This window comes from Ascaphus truei, unplaced genomic scaffold, assembly GCF_040206685.1.
Source record: "Ascaphus truei isolate aAscTru1 unplaced genomic scaffold, aAscTru1.hap1 HAP1_SCAFFOLD_1996, whole genome shotgun sequence".
Taxonomy (NCBI): Eukaryota; Metazoa; Chordata; class Amphibia; order Anura; family Ascaphidae; genus Ascaphus; species Ascaphus truei.
The window spans coordinates 37,501-50,157 of NW_027454904.1; the positions used below are offsets into that span (position 1 = coordinate 37,501).

The 12,657-nt window shown below is 68.5% G+C and overlaps 1 long non-coding RNA gene across 1 annotated transcript in view; it reads left to right on the plus strand.

The window, feature by feature from the left end:
* LOC142477147 (uncharacterized) overlaps window positions 1–12,225 on the plus strand; it is a 15,169-nt gene extending 2,944 nt beyond the window's left edge. Inside the window, exons 2-3 of the long non-coding RNA XR_012792196.1 lie at window positions 6,077–6,179; window positions 11,784–12,225. This is a non-coding gene — a long non-coding RNA (uncharacterized LOC142477147). The remainder of the gene's footprint in view (window positions 1–6,076; window positions 6,180–11,783) is intronic.
* The last annotated feature ends 432 nt before the right edge of the window (window positions 12,226–12,657 follow it).

Sequence of the window (12,657 nt, forward strand, 5' to 3'; positions counted from 1 at the left end):
AAAGGTGTCCAGAAGACTCCCCTGTGAGGCCGAGCTTTTTCCTGAGGGAGGTGGGGGAGAACGTTCAAATGGTCGATTGTGCACGGAGCTACACTCTGAGGGGGGAGATATGTAAGGGAGTGAAGGAGTTAACTCCCTTTACAAGGCAAGAAAATACACTGGTGTCAGGTGCCCTGTCTGAGCTAGGAGCTGTATGGAATGAGCTCCTGCTTAAACAGGCTTTAAAAGACAGGAAGTCAGCGTCCCTGTTGGAGTCTCTGTTAGACTTCCGGTTCCTGGTCTGCAGGAGAGGAGGGTCACAGAGGGTTGCCTGTGGCCCAGCTGGGACTCACACCCAACAACACAGAGCTCCAGCCCACAGGGATCCAGGCTTATTCAGGGATTTGTCTGGGAACCCAAAGTGGGGAGCCCAAAGCCCCACACAGAGAGAGAACAAGATACTTCCTGGGAGCAGCAGGACTGCAGCGCCTGCATCTGAAGTGAACCTGGCGAAACCGGAGACGCCGGACCAGCACACTCGGATAAAATTTCATATATATTGTTCCCTGATAAATTGTTGTGTTTTAAGGACTGGGAACTGGCCTATCCAGCCAGTCATATAGTTAGGGACTGGTCAGTCTAGTAAGTCTTCAAGATGGAGTAGGCTTTGTTTATATGCTGTGTTTTGGCTTAAAGGGACAGTACCCAATACTTTGTGTTGCTTGGTGTTGTAAATAAACCATTTCGAGGCCTTGTTTAAACACAAGTTCTACGTTTATGTGTTTCTCTGACCTCGCCAACAGGCCGCTCCGTCGCACTGCGCTTCCGAGAGTGTGCTGCCGTGGGGGTGCGGAGTCCGTGCATCCGAGAGAGCGCTACCGGGGGTGGAGGGGGCAGTCCGTTCTTCCGAGAGAGCGCTACCGCGGTGGGGGGTGGGGGAGGTCCGTGCTTCCAAGAGAGCGCTACCACGGGGGGTGTCTGTGCTGCCGCAGGGGGGGTCCCGTGCTGCCGCAGGGGGAGTCCGTGCTGCCGCAGGGGGAGTCCGTGCTGCCGCAGGGGGGGGTCCGTGCTGCCGCTGGGGGAGTCTGTGCTGCCGCAGGGGGGGTCCGTGCTGCCGCAGGGGGGGTCCGTGCTGCCGCAGGGGGAGTCCGTGCTGCCGCAGGGGGAGTCCGTGCTGCCGCAGAGGGAGTCCGTGCTGCCGCAGGGGGAGTCCGTGCTGCCGCAGGGGGAGTCCGTGCTGCCGCAGGGGGAGTCCGTGCTGCCGCAGGGGGAGTCCGTGCTGCCGCAGGGGGAGTCCGTGCTGCCTCAGGGGGGGGGGGGGGGAGTCAGTGCTTTCAAGAGCTTACTGCTGTGGGGGAGAGTCCGTGCTGCCGCAGGGGGAGTCTGTGCTTTTGAGAAAGTGCTGCCATGGGGGGTAGTCCATGCTTCCGAGGGAGCGTTACCGCGGCAGGGGGGGGGGAGTCAGTGCTTCCGAGAGAGCTCTACTGCAGGGGGAGGAGGGGGAGAGGGTCCGTGCTCAGCGGACCGGACCCCTCACAGCTATAGTCCCTGTTCCATGTCTTGTCCTGGTGCCGGAAACAGTGAGTCTTGGTACATCTGTACTTCACCTTTATCCCCCCCTCCCTGTCCAGAGACCGCCCACCCTCCCTGTCCAGAGCCCGCCCCCCCCCTCCCTGTCCAGAGCCGCCCCCCCCTCCCTGTCCAGAGCCCGCCCCCCCCTCCCTGTCCAGAGCCCGCCCCCCCTCCCTGTCCAGAGCCTGCCCCCCCTCCCTGTCCAGAGCCTGCCCCCCCTCCCTGTCCAGAGCCCGCCCCCCCTCCCTGTACCGAGCCGCCCCCCTCCCTGTCCCGAGCCGCCGCCCCCCCTCCCTGTCCCGAGCCCGCCCCCCCTCCCTGTCCCGAGCCCGCCCCCCCTCCCTGTCCAGAGCCCGCCCCCCCTCCCTGTCCAGAGCCGCCCCCTGTCCCGAGCCCGCCCCCCTCCCTGTCCCGAGCACGCCCCCCTCACTGTCCAGAGCCTGCCCCCTCTCTGTCCAGAGCCTGCCCCCTCTCTGTCCAGAGCCCGCCCCCCTCCTGTCCAGAGCCTGCCCCCCTCCCTGTCCAGAGCCTGCCCCCCCCTCCCTGTCCAGAGCCTGCCCCCTCCCTGTCCAGAGCCCGCCCCCCCTCCCCGTCCAGAGACGTCCAGAGCCCGCCCCCCTCCCCATCCAGAGCCCGCCCCCCCTCCCCGTCCAGAGCCCGCCCCCCCTCCCCGTCCAGAGCCCGCCCCCCCTCCCCATCCAGAGCCCGCCCCCCCTCCCCGTCCAGAGCCCGCCCCCCCTCCCTGTCCAGAGCCCACCCCCCTCCCTTTCCAGAGCCCACCCCCTCCCTTTCCAGAGCCCGCCCCCTCCTGTCCAGAGCCCGCCTCCTCCTCCCTGTCCAGAGCCCGCCCCCCCTCCCTGTCCCGAGCCCGCCTCCCCCCTCCCTGTCCAGAGCCCGCCCCCCCTCCCTGTCCCGAGCCGCCCCCCCTCCCTGTCCCGAGCCCGCCCCCCTCCCTGTCCCGAGCCCGCCCCCCTCCCTGTCCAGAGCCTGCCCCCTCCCTGTCCAGAGCCCGCACCCCTCCCCGTCCAGAGACGTCCAGAGCCACCCCCCCCTCCCCGTCAGAGCCCGCCCCCTCCCTGTCCAGAGCCCGCCTCCCCCTCCCTGTCCAGAGCCCGCCCCCCCTCCCTGTCCCGAGCCCGCCCCCCCTCCCTGTCCCGAGCCGCGCCCCCCCTCCCTGTCCCGAGCCCGCCCCCCCTCCCTGTCCCGAGCCCGCCCCCCCTCCCTGTCCCGAGCCCGCCCCCCCTCCCTGTCCCGAGCCCGCCCCCCCTCCTGTCCAGAGCCCGCCCCCTCCCTGTCCAGAGCCCGCACCCCCTCCCCGTCCAGAGGATGTCCAGAGCCCCGCCCCCCCTCCCCGTCCAGAGCCCGCCCCCCCTCCCTGTCCAGAGCCCGCCCCCCCTCCCCGTCCAGAGCCTGCCCCCCCTCCTGTCCAGAGCCCGCCCCCCCTCCCTGTCCAGAGCCCGCCCCCCCTCCCTGTCCAGAGCCCGCCCCCCCTCCCTGTCCAGAGCCCGCCCCCCCTCCCTGTCCAGAGCCCGCCCCCCCTCCCTGTCCAGAGCCCGCCCCCCCTCCCTGTCCAGAGCCCGCCCCCCCTGTCCAGAGCCTGCCCCCCTGTCCAGAGCCCGCCCCCCCTCCCTGTCCAGAGCACACACCCCCTCCCTGTCCAGAGCCTGCCCCCCCTCCCTGTCCCGAGCCCGCCCCCCCTCCCTGTCCCGAGCCCGCCCCCCCCTCCCTGTCCCGAGCCCGCCCCCCCTCCCTGTCCCGAGCCCGCCCCCCTCCCTGTCCCGAGCCCGCCCCCCCTCCCTGTCCCGAGCCCGCCCCCCCTCCCTGTCCCGAGCCCGCCCCCCTCCCTGTCCCGAGCCCGCCCCCCCTCCCTGTCCCGAGCCCGCCCCCCCTCCCTGTCCCGAGCCCGCCCCCCCTCCCTGTCCAGAGCCTGCCCCCTCCCTGTCCAGAGCCCGCACCCCTCCCCGTCCAGAGCCCGCCCCCCCTCCCCGTCCAGAGCCCGCCCCCCGTCCCGTCCAGAGCCCGCCCCCCGTCCCCGCCCGTCCAGAGCCCGCCCCCCCTCCCTGTCCAGAGCCCGCCCCCCCTCCCTGTCCAGAGCCCGCCCCCCCTCCCTGTCCAGAGCCTGCCCCCCCCTCCCTGTCCAGAGCCCGCCCCCCCTCCCTGTCCAGAGCCCGCCCCCCCTCCCTGTCCAGAGCCCGCCCCCCCCTCCCTGTCCAGAGCCCGCCCCCCCTCCCTGTCCAGAGCCCGCCCCCCCTGTCCAGAGCCTGCCCCCCCTGTCCAGAGGCCCGCCCCCCCTCCCTGTCCAGAGCCCGCCCCCCCTGTCCAGAGCCTGCCCCCCCTGTCCAGAGCCCGCCCCCCCTGTCCAGAGCCCGCCCCCCCCTCCCTGTCCAGAGCACGCCCCCCCTCCCTGTCTAGAGCCTGCCCCCCCTCCCTGTCCCGATCCCGCCCCCCCTCCCTGTCCCGAGCCCGCCCCCCTCCCTGTCCCGAGCCCGCCCCCCCTCCCTGTCCCGAGCCCGCCCCCCCCTCCCTGTCCCGAGCCCGCCCCCCCTCCCTGTCCCGAGCCCGCCCCCCCTCCCTGTCCCGAGCCTGCCCCCCCTCCCTGTCCCGAGCCCGCCCCCCTCCCTGTCCCGAGCCCGCCCCCCTTCCCTGTCCAGAGCCCGCCCCCCCTCCCTATCCAGAGCCCGCCCCCCCTCCCTATCCAGAGCCCGCCCCCCCTCCCTATCCAGAGCCCGCCCCCCCTCCCTATCCAGAGCCTGCCCTCCCTCCCTATCCAGAGCCCGCCCCCCTCCCTGTCCAGAGCCCGCCACCCTCGTTGTCCAGAGCCTTCCACCCTCCCTGTCCAGAGCCCGCCCTTCTCCCTGTCCAGAGCCTGCCCCCCTCCCTGTCCAGAGATGTCCAGGACCCGCCCTCCTCCCGTTTCAGAGGCCGCCCCCCGCTCCCTATCCAGAGGCCGCCCCCCGCTCCCTATCCAGAGGCCGCCCCCCCCTCCCTATCCAGAGCCCGCCCCCTCCCTATCCAGAGCCGCCCCTCCCTATCCAGAGCCCGCCCCCCTCCCTATCCAGATCCCGCCACCCTCGTTGTCCAGAGCCTGCCACCCTCCCTGTCCAGAGCCTGCCCCCCCTCCCTGTCCAGAGATGTCCAGGACCCGCCCCCCTCCCTTTCCAGAGCCCGCGCTCCCGTTCCAGAGGCCGCCCCCCGCTCCCTATCCAGAGGCCGCCCCCCCTCCCTATCCAGAGGCCGCCCCCGCTCCCTATCCAGAGGCCGCCCCCCGCTCCCTATCCAGAGGCCGCCCCCCGCTCCCTATCCAGAGGCCGCCCCCCCGCTCCCTATCCACAGGCCGCCCCTCGCTCCCTATCCAGAGGCCGCCCCCTCGCTCCCTATCCAGAGGCGCCCCCTCGCTCCCTATCCAGAGGCCGCCCCCTCGCTCCCTATCCAGAGGCTGCCCCCTCGCTCCCTATCCAGAGGCCGCCCCCGCTTCCTGTCCAGAGCCCGCCCCCCGCTCCCTGTCCAGAGCCCGCTCCCTGTCCAGAGCCCGCCCCCCTCCCTATCCAGAGCCCGCCCCCCCTCCCTATCCAGAGCCCGCCCCCCCTCCCTATCCAGAGCCCGCCCCCCCTCCCTATCCAGAGCCCGCCCCCCCTCCCTATCCAGAGCCCGCCCCCCTCCCTATCCAGAGCCCGCCCCCCTCCCTATCCAGAGCCTGCCCCCCCTCCCTGTCCACAGCCCGCCCCCCTCCCTGTCCACAGCCCGCCCCCCCTCCCTGTCCACAGCCCGCCCCCCTCCCTGTCCACAGCCCGCCCCCCCTCCCTGTCCACAGCCCGCCCCCCCCTCCCTGTCCAGAGCCTGCCCCCCCTCTGCTGTCCAGAGCCCGCCCCCCCTCCGCTGTCCAGAGCCCGCCCCCCCACTCGCTGTCCTGACCCCGCCCCCCACTCGCTGTCCTGACCCCGCCCCCCACTCGCTGTCCTGACCCCGCCCCCCACTCGCTGTCCTGACCCCGCCCCCCACTCGCTGTCCTGACCCCGCCCCCCACTCGCTGTCCTGACCCCGCCCCCACTCGCTGTCCTGACCCCGCCCCCCACTCGCTGTCCTGACCCCGCCCCCCACTCGCTGTCCTGACCCCGCCCCCCATTCGCTGTCCTGACCCCGCCCCCCACTCGCTGTCCTGACCCCGCCCCCCACTCGCTGTCCTGACCCCGCCCCCCACTCGCTGTCCTGACCCCGCCCCCACTCGCTGTCCTGACCCCGCCCCCCACTCGCTGTCCTGACCCCGCCCCCCACTCGCTGTCCTGACCCCGCCCCCACTCGCTGTCCTGACCCCGCCCCCACTCGCTGTCCTGACCCCGCCCCCACTCGCTGTCCTGACCCCGCCCCCACTCGCTGTCCTGACCCCGCCCCCCACTCGCTGTCCTGACCCCGCCCCCCACTCGCTGTCCTGACCCCGCCCCCCACTCGCTGTCCTGACCCCGCTCCCCACTCGCTGTCCTGACCCCGCTCCCCACTCGCTGTCCTGACCTGCTCTTCCTCTCTCCAGGTTTGGGCTGATCCATTCGATGCGTATTCTCTACACTAGAACTTGTGCCTTTGTGAACTACACCAGCAGGCAGGCGGCTGAGAAGGCATTCACTACTCTACAGGTACCACCAGGGGGAGGCAGAGAGGGCTTTCACTACTCTACAGGTACCACCAGGGGGAGGCAGAGAGGGCTTTCACTACTCTACAGGTACCACCAGGGGGAGGCAGAGAGGGCTTTCACTACTCTACAGGTACCACCAGGGGGAGGCAGAGAGGGCTTTCACTACTCTACAGGTACCACCAGGGGGAGGCAGAGAGGGCTTTCACTACTCTACAGGTACCACCAGGGGGAGGCAGAGAGGGCTTTCACTACTCTACAGGTACCACCAGGGGGAGGCAGAGAGGGCTTTCACTACTCTACAGGTACCACCAGGGGGAGGCAGAGAGGGCTTTCACTACTCTACAGGTACCACCGGGGGGAGGCAGAGAGGGCTTTCACTGCTCTACAGGTACCACCAGGGGGAGGCAGAGAGGGCTTTCACTGCTCTACAGGTACCACCAGGGGGAGGCAGAGAGGGCTTTCACTGCTCTACAGGTACCACCGGGGGGAGGCAGAGAGGGCTTTCACTGCTCTACAGGTACCACCGGGGGGAGGCAGGACCTGGGGCAGCTGGGAGGACAGCGTTTGCACCACCAGGGGGAGGCAGGACCTGGGGCAGCTGGGAGGGACGCGTGTGCACCACCAGGGGGAGACAGGACCTGGGGCAGCTGGGGGGCCAGCGTGTGCACCAGGGGGGGCAGGACCTGGGGCAGCTGGGAGGCAGGACCTGGGGCAGTTGGGAGGGCAGCGTGTGCACCAGGGGGAGGCAGGACCTGGGGCAGCTGGGAGGGCAGCGTGTGCACCAGGGGGAGGCAGGACCTGGGGCAGCTGGGAGGGCAGCGTGTGCACCAGGGGGAGGCAGGACCTGGGGCAGCAGGGAGGGCAGCGTGTGCACCACCAGGGGGAGGCAGGACCTGGGGCAGCTGGGAGGGCAGCGTGCGCACCACCAGGGGGAGGCAGGACCTGGGGCAGCTGGGAGGGACGCGTGCGCACCACCAGGGGGAGGCAGGACCTGGGGCAGCTGGGAGGGACGCGTGCGCACCACCAGGGGGAGGCAGGACCTGGGGCAGCTGGGAGGATAGCGTGTGCACCACCAGGGGGAGGCAGGACCTGGGGCAGCTGGGAGGGCAGCGTGTGCACCACCAGGGGGAGGCAGGACCTGGAGCAGCTGGGAGGGACGCGTGTGCACCACCGGGGGGAGGCAGGACCTGGGGCAGCTGGGAGGGACGCGTGTGCACCACCAGGGGGAGGCAGGAGCTGGGGCAGCTGGGAGGGACGCGTGCGCACCACCAGGGGGAGGCAGGACCTGAGGCAGCTGGGGGGGCAGCGTGTGCACCACCGGGGGGAGGCAGGACCTGGGGCAGCTGGGAGGGACGCGTGCGCACCACCAGGGGGAGGCAGGACCTGGGGCAGCTGGGAGGGACGCGTGCGCACCACCAGGGGGAGGCAGGACCTGGGGCAGCTGGGGGGGCAGCGTGTGCACCAGGGGGAGGCAGGACCTGGGGCAGCTGGGAGGGATGCGTGCGCACCACCAGGGGGAGGCAGGACCTGAGGCAGCTGGGAGGGCAGCGTGCGCACCACCAGGGGGAGGCAGGAGCTGGGGCAGCTGGGAGGGACGCGTGCGCACCACCAGGGGGAGGCAGGACCTGGGGCAGCTGGGAGGGACGCGTGTGCACCACCAGGGGGAGGCAGGACCTGCAGGACCTGGGGCAGCTGGGAGGGACGCGTGTGCACCACCAGGGGGAGGCAGGACCTGGGGCAGCTGGGAGGGACGCGTGTGCACCACCAGGGGGAGGCAGGACCTGGGGCAGCTGGGAGGGACGCGTGTGCACCACCGGGGGGAGGCAGGAGCTGGGGCAGCTGGGAGGGATGCGTGTGCACCACCGGGGGGAGGCAGGACCTGGGGCAGCTGGGAGGGACGCGTGTGCACCACCAGGGGGAGGCAGGACCTGGGGCAGCTGGGAGGGACGCGTGTGCACCACCAGGGGGAGGCAGGACCTGGGGCAGCTGGGAGGGACGCGTGTGCACCACCAGGGGGAGGCAGGACCTGGGGCAGCTGGGAGGGACGCGTGTGCACCACCAGGGGGAGGCAGGACCTGGGGCAGCTGGGAGGGACGCGTGTGCACCACCAGGGGGAGGCAGGACCTGGGGCAGCTGGGAGGGACGCGTGTGCACCACCAGGGGGAGGCAGGACCTGGGGCAGCTGGGAGGGACGTGTGTGCACCACCAGGGGGAGGCAGGAACTGGGGCAGCTGGGAGGGCAGCGTGCGCACCACCAGGGGGAGGCAGGAGCTGGGGCAGCTGGGAGGGCAGCGTGCGCACCACCAGGGGGAGGCAGGACCTGGGGCAGCTGGGGGGGCAGCGTGTGCACCACCAGGGGAGGCAGGAGCTGAGGCAGCTGGGAGGGCAGCGTGTGCACCACCAGGGGAGGCAGGACCTGGGGCAGCTGGGAGGGACGCGTGTGCACCACCAGGGGGAGGCAGGACCTGGGGCAGCTGGGAGGGACGCGTGTGCACCACCAGGGGGAGGCAGGACCTGGGGCAGCTGGGAGGGACGCGTGTGCACCACCAGGGGGAGGCAGGACCTGGGGCAGCTGGGAGGGACGCGTGTGCACCACCGGGGGGAGGCAGGACCTGGGGCAGCTGGGAGGGACGCGTGTGCACCACCGGGGGAGGCAGGACCTGGGGCAGCTGGGAGGGACGCGTGTGCACCACCGGGGGGAGGCAGGACCTGGGGCAGCTGGGAGGGACGCGTGTGCACCACCGGGGGGAGGCAGGACCTGGGGCAGCTGGGAGGGCAGCGTGCGCACCACCAGGGGGAGGCAGGACCTGGGGCAGCTGGGAGGGACGCGTGCGCACCACCAGGGGAGGCAGGACCTGGGGCAGCTGGAGGGACGCGTGCGCACCACCAGGGGGAGGCAGGACCTGGGGCAGCTGGGAGGGACGCGTGCGCACCACCAGGGGGAGGCAGGAGCTGGGGCAGCTGGGAGGGACGCGTGCGCACCACCAGGGGGAGGCAGGAACTGGGGCAGCTGGGAGGGACGCGTGCGCACCACCAGGGGGAGGCAGGAACTGGGGCAGCTGGGAGGGCAGCGTGCGCACCACCAGGGGGAGGCAGGACCTGGGGCAGCTGGGAGGGCAGCGTGCGCACCACCAGGGGGAGGCAGGACCTGGGGCAGCTGGGGGGGCAGCTGGGAGGGCAGCGTGCGCACCACCAGGGGGAGGCAGGACCTGAGGCAGCTGGGAGGGCAGCGTGTGCACCACCGGGGGGAGGCAGGACCTGGGGCAGCTGGGAGGGACGCGTGTGCACCACCGGGGGGAGGCAGGACCTGGGGCAGCTGGGAGGGACGCGTGTGCACCACCGGGGGGAGGCAGGACCTGGGGCAACTGGGAGGGCAGCGTGTGCACCACCAGGGGGAGGCAGGAGCTGGGGCAGCTGGGAGGGACGCGTGTGCACCACCGGGGGGAGGCAGGACCTGGGGCAGCTGGGAGGGACGCGTGTGCACCACCATGGGGAGGCAGGACCTGGGCAGCTGGGAGGGACGCGTGTGCACCACCGGGGGAGGCAGGACCTGGGGCAGCTGGGAGGGACGCGTGTGCACCACCGGGGGGAGGCAGGACCTGGGCAGCTGGGAGGGATGCGTGTGCACCACCAGGGGGAGGCAGGACCTGGGGCAGCTGGGAGGGACGCGTGCGCACCACCAGGGGGAGGCAGGAGCTGGGGCAGCTGGGAGGGACGCGTGCGCACCACCAGGGGGAGGCAGGAGCTGGGGCAGCTGGGAGGGACGCGTGCGCACCACCAGGGGGAGGCAGGAGCTGGGGCAGCTGGGAGGGACGCGTGCGCACCACCAGGGGGAGGCAGGAGCTGGGGCAGCTGGAGGGACGCGTGCGCACCACCAGGGGAGGCAGGACCTGGGGCAGCTGGGAGGGCAGCGTGTGCACCACCAGGGGGAGGCAGGACCTGGGGCAGCTGGGAGGGCAGCGTGCGCACCACCAGGGGGAGGCAGGACCTGGGGCAGCTGGGAGGGACGCGTGCGCACCACCAGGGGAGGCAGGACCTGAGGCAGCTGGGAGGGCAGCGTGTGCACCACCAGGGGGAGGCAGGACCTGGGGCAGCTTGGGAGGGACGCGTGTGCACCACCAGGGGAGGCAGGACCTGGGGCAGCTGGGGGGGCAGCGTGTGCACCACCAGGGGGAGGCAGGACCTGGGGCAGCTGGGGGGGCAGCGTGCGCATTACAGATACATTATTATAACAGCATGTCCTTGTATAGCGCTGCTAGTTTTACGTAGCGCGTTACAGAGACATTTTGCCGGCGCAGGTCCCTGCCCCGTAGAGCTTACAATCTATGTTTTTGTGCCTGAGGCACAGGGAGATAAAGTGACTTTGCCAAGGTCACAAGGAGCCGACACCGGGAATTGAACCAGGTTCAATGAGAGAGTGTAGTGTGTGTCCCCTATACACAGTAACCAGACTACAGGTGCATTATGGGACGCATGCGCAATGAGCGAGTATATTGTGTGTCCCCTTTACACAGTAACCAGACCACAGGTGCATTATGGGACGCATGCGCAATGAGCGAGTATATTGTGTGTCCCCTTTACACAGTAACCAGACCACAGGTGCATTATGGGACGCATGCGCAATGAGCGAGTATATTGTGTGTCCCCTATACACAGTGACCAGACTACAGGTGCATTATGGGACGCATGCGCAATGAGCGAGTATATTGTGTGTCCCCTTTACACAGTAACCAGACCACAGGTGCATTATGGGACGCATGCGCAATGAGCGAGTATATTGTGTGTCCCCTATACACAGTGACCAGACTACAGGTGCATTATGGGACGCATGCGCAATGAGCGAGTATATTGTGTGTCCCCTTTACACAGTAACCAGACCACAGGTGCATTATGGGACGCATGCGCAATGAGCGAGTATATTGTGTGTCCCCTTTACACAGTAACCAGACCACAGGTGCATTATGGACGCATGCGCAATGAGCGAGTATATTGTGTGTCCCCTTTACACAGTAACCAGACCACAGGTGCATTATGGGACGCATGCGCAATGAGCGAGTATATTGTGTGTCCCCTTTACACAGTAACCAGACCACAGGTGCATTATGGGACGCATGCGCGATGAGCGAGTATATTGTGTGTCCCCTTTACACAGTAACCAGACCACAGGTGCATTATGGGACGCATGCGCAATGAGCGAGTATATTGTGTGTCCCCTTTACACACAGTGACCAGACCACAGGTGCATTATGGGATGCATACGCAATGAGCGAGTATATTGTGTGTCCCCTTTACACACAGTGGCCAGACCACAGGTGCATTATGGGGTGTATGCGCAATGAGCGAGTATATTGTGTGTCTCCTTTACACACAGTGACCAGACCACAGGTGCATTATGGGATGCATACGCAATGAGCGAGTATATTGTGTGTCCCCTTTACACACAGTGGCCAGACCACAGGTGCATTATGGGGTGTATGCGCAATGAGCGAGTATATTGTGTGTCCCCTTTACACACAGTGGCCACACAGGTGCATTATGGGTTGGCGATCTGGTTACTCCGCCCTCCTCGCAGACCCTTCTCACGCTTCTCTCCCTCCTCCTCTAGGGGCTGGATATAGAAGGAACCAACTTTGTTTTACAACTGAGGAACCCAGAACACTCCAACATGAATCCGGGGCCGACGCCGGAAGAAGCCCCCATTGAAATGAGCCGTACAGACGCCCAGCACGCCCTCACCCGCTCCCCAACCACCCCTCGTGCAGACCCCTCACCTCACACACTTTGGGTAGGGTCTTGCTGATGTGGAGGGGTCACAAACAAAAGATGTACAGAAGAGAGCCCCCCCCCATTACCCCGTACCCCCAAGCAGCGCAGACAGCGCTCCCCTGGCGTACGCCAATCTCCTCCCGTAAAGGCAGCGCACAGTGCTACGTATAATCAATACGGCATGTAGCACTCGCCCAAAAATAAACACCTCTGATCTGGATCCAATAAAATGTCAAATATTGCAGTGTAATGAAATGTTCAATAAACGTATCGAACAATAATACGCTGCTGAATAAATGGCGCCGCTGACCGTTCCCGGGGAGACGGTGCGGGACATGGCGCGGTATAGAATTGCACCGAAGGAGTACCAAATATTCCTCCATATACCCAAAGTGAGGCATAGAAACGCCCGTGGGTGAGGACGTTGAATAAATCCAGACACGGTCGCACCCGCGCACGTCTCGCATGTACAGAGGCGCACACTGCCGCCACGCGACCAGGCAGTGCGCCACGTGTCAATTGGAGAGCATTTGGTGTATCCCTAACACCCAGATCACAGGTGCATTATGGGTTGTCGGTCTGGTCATTAGTTCTGCCCCACACACTGACCGCTCTCACGGGTACCTCCCACCTCTGGGGGCGGCATAGACAGAATTGTGCTATGGCCGTGAGTGGGGTACCTCGGGGATCGGTAATGGGACCCCCACTTTGTA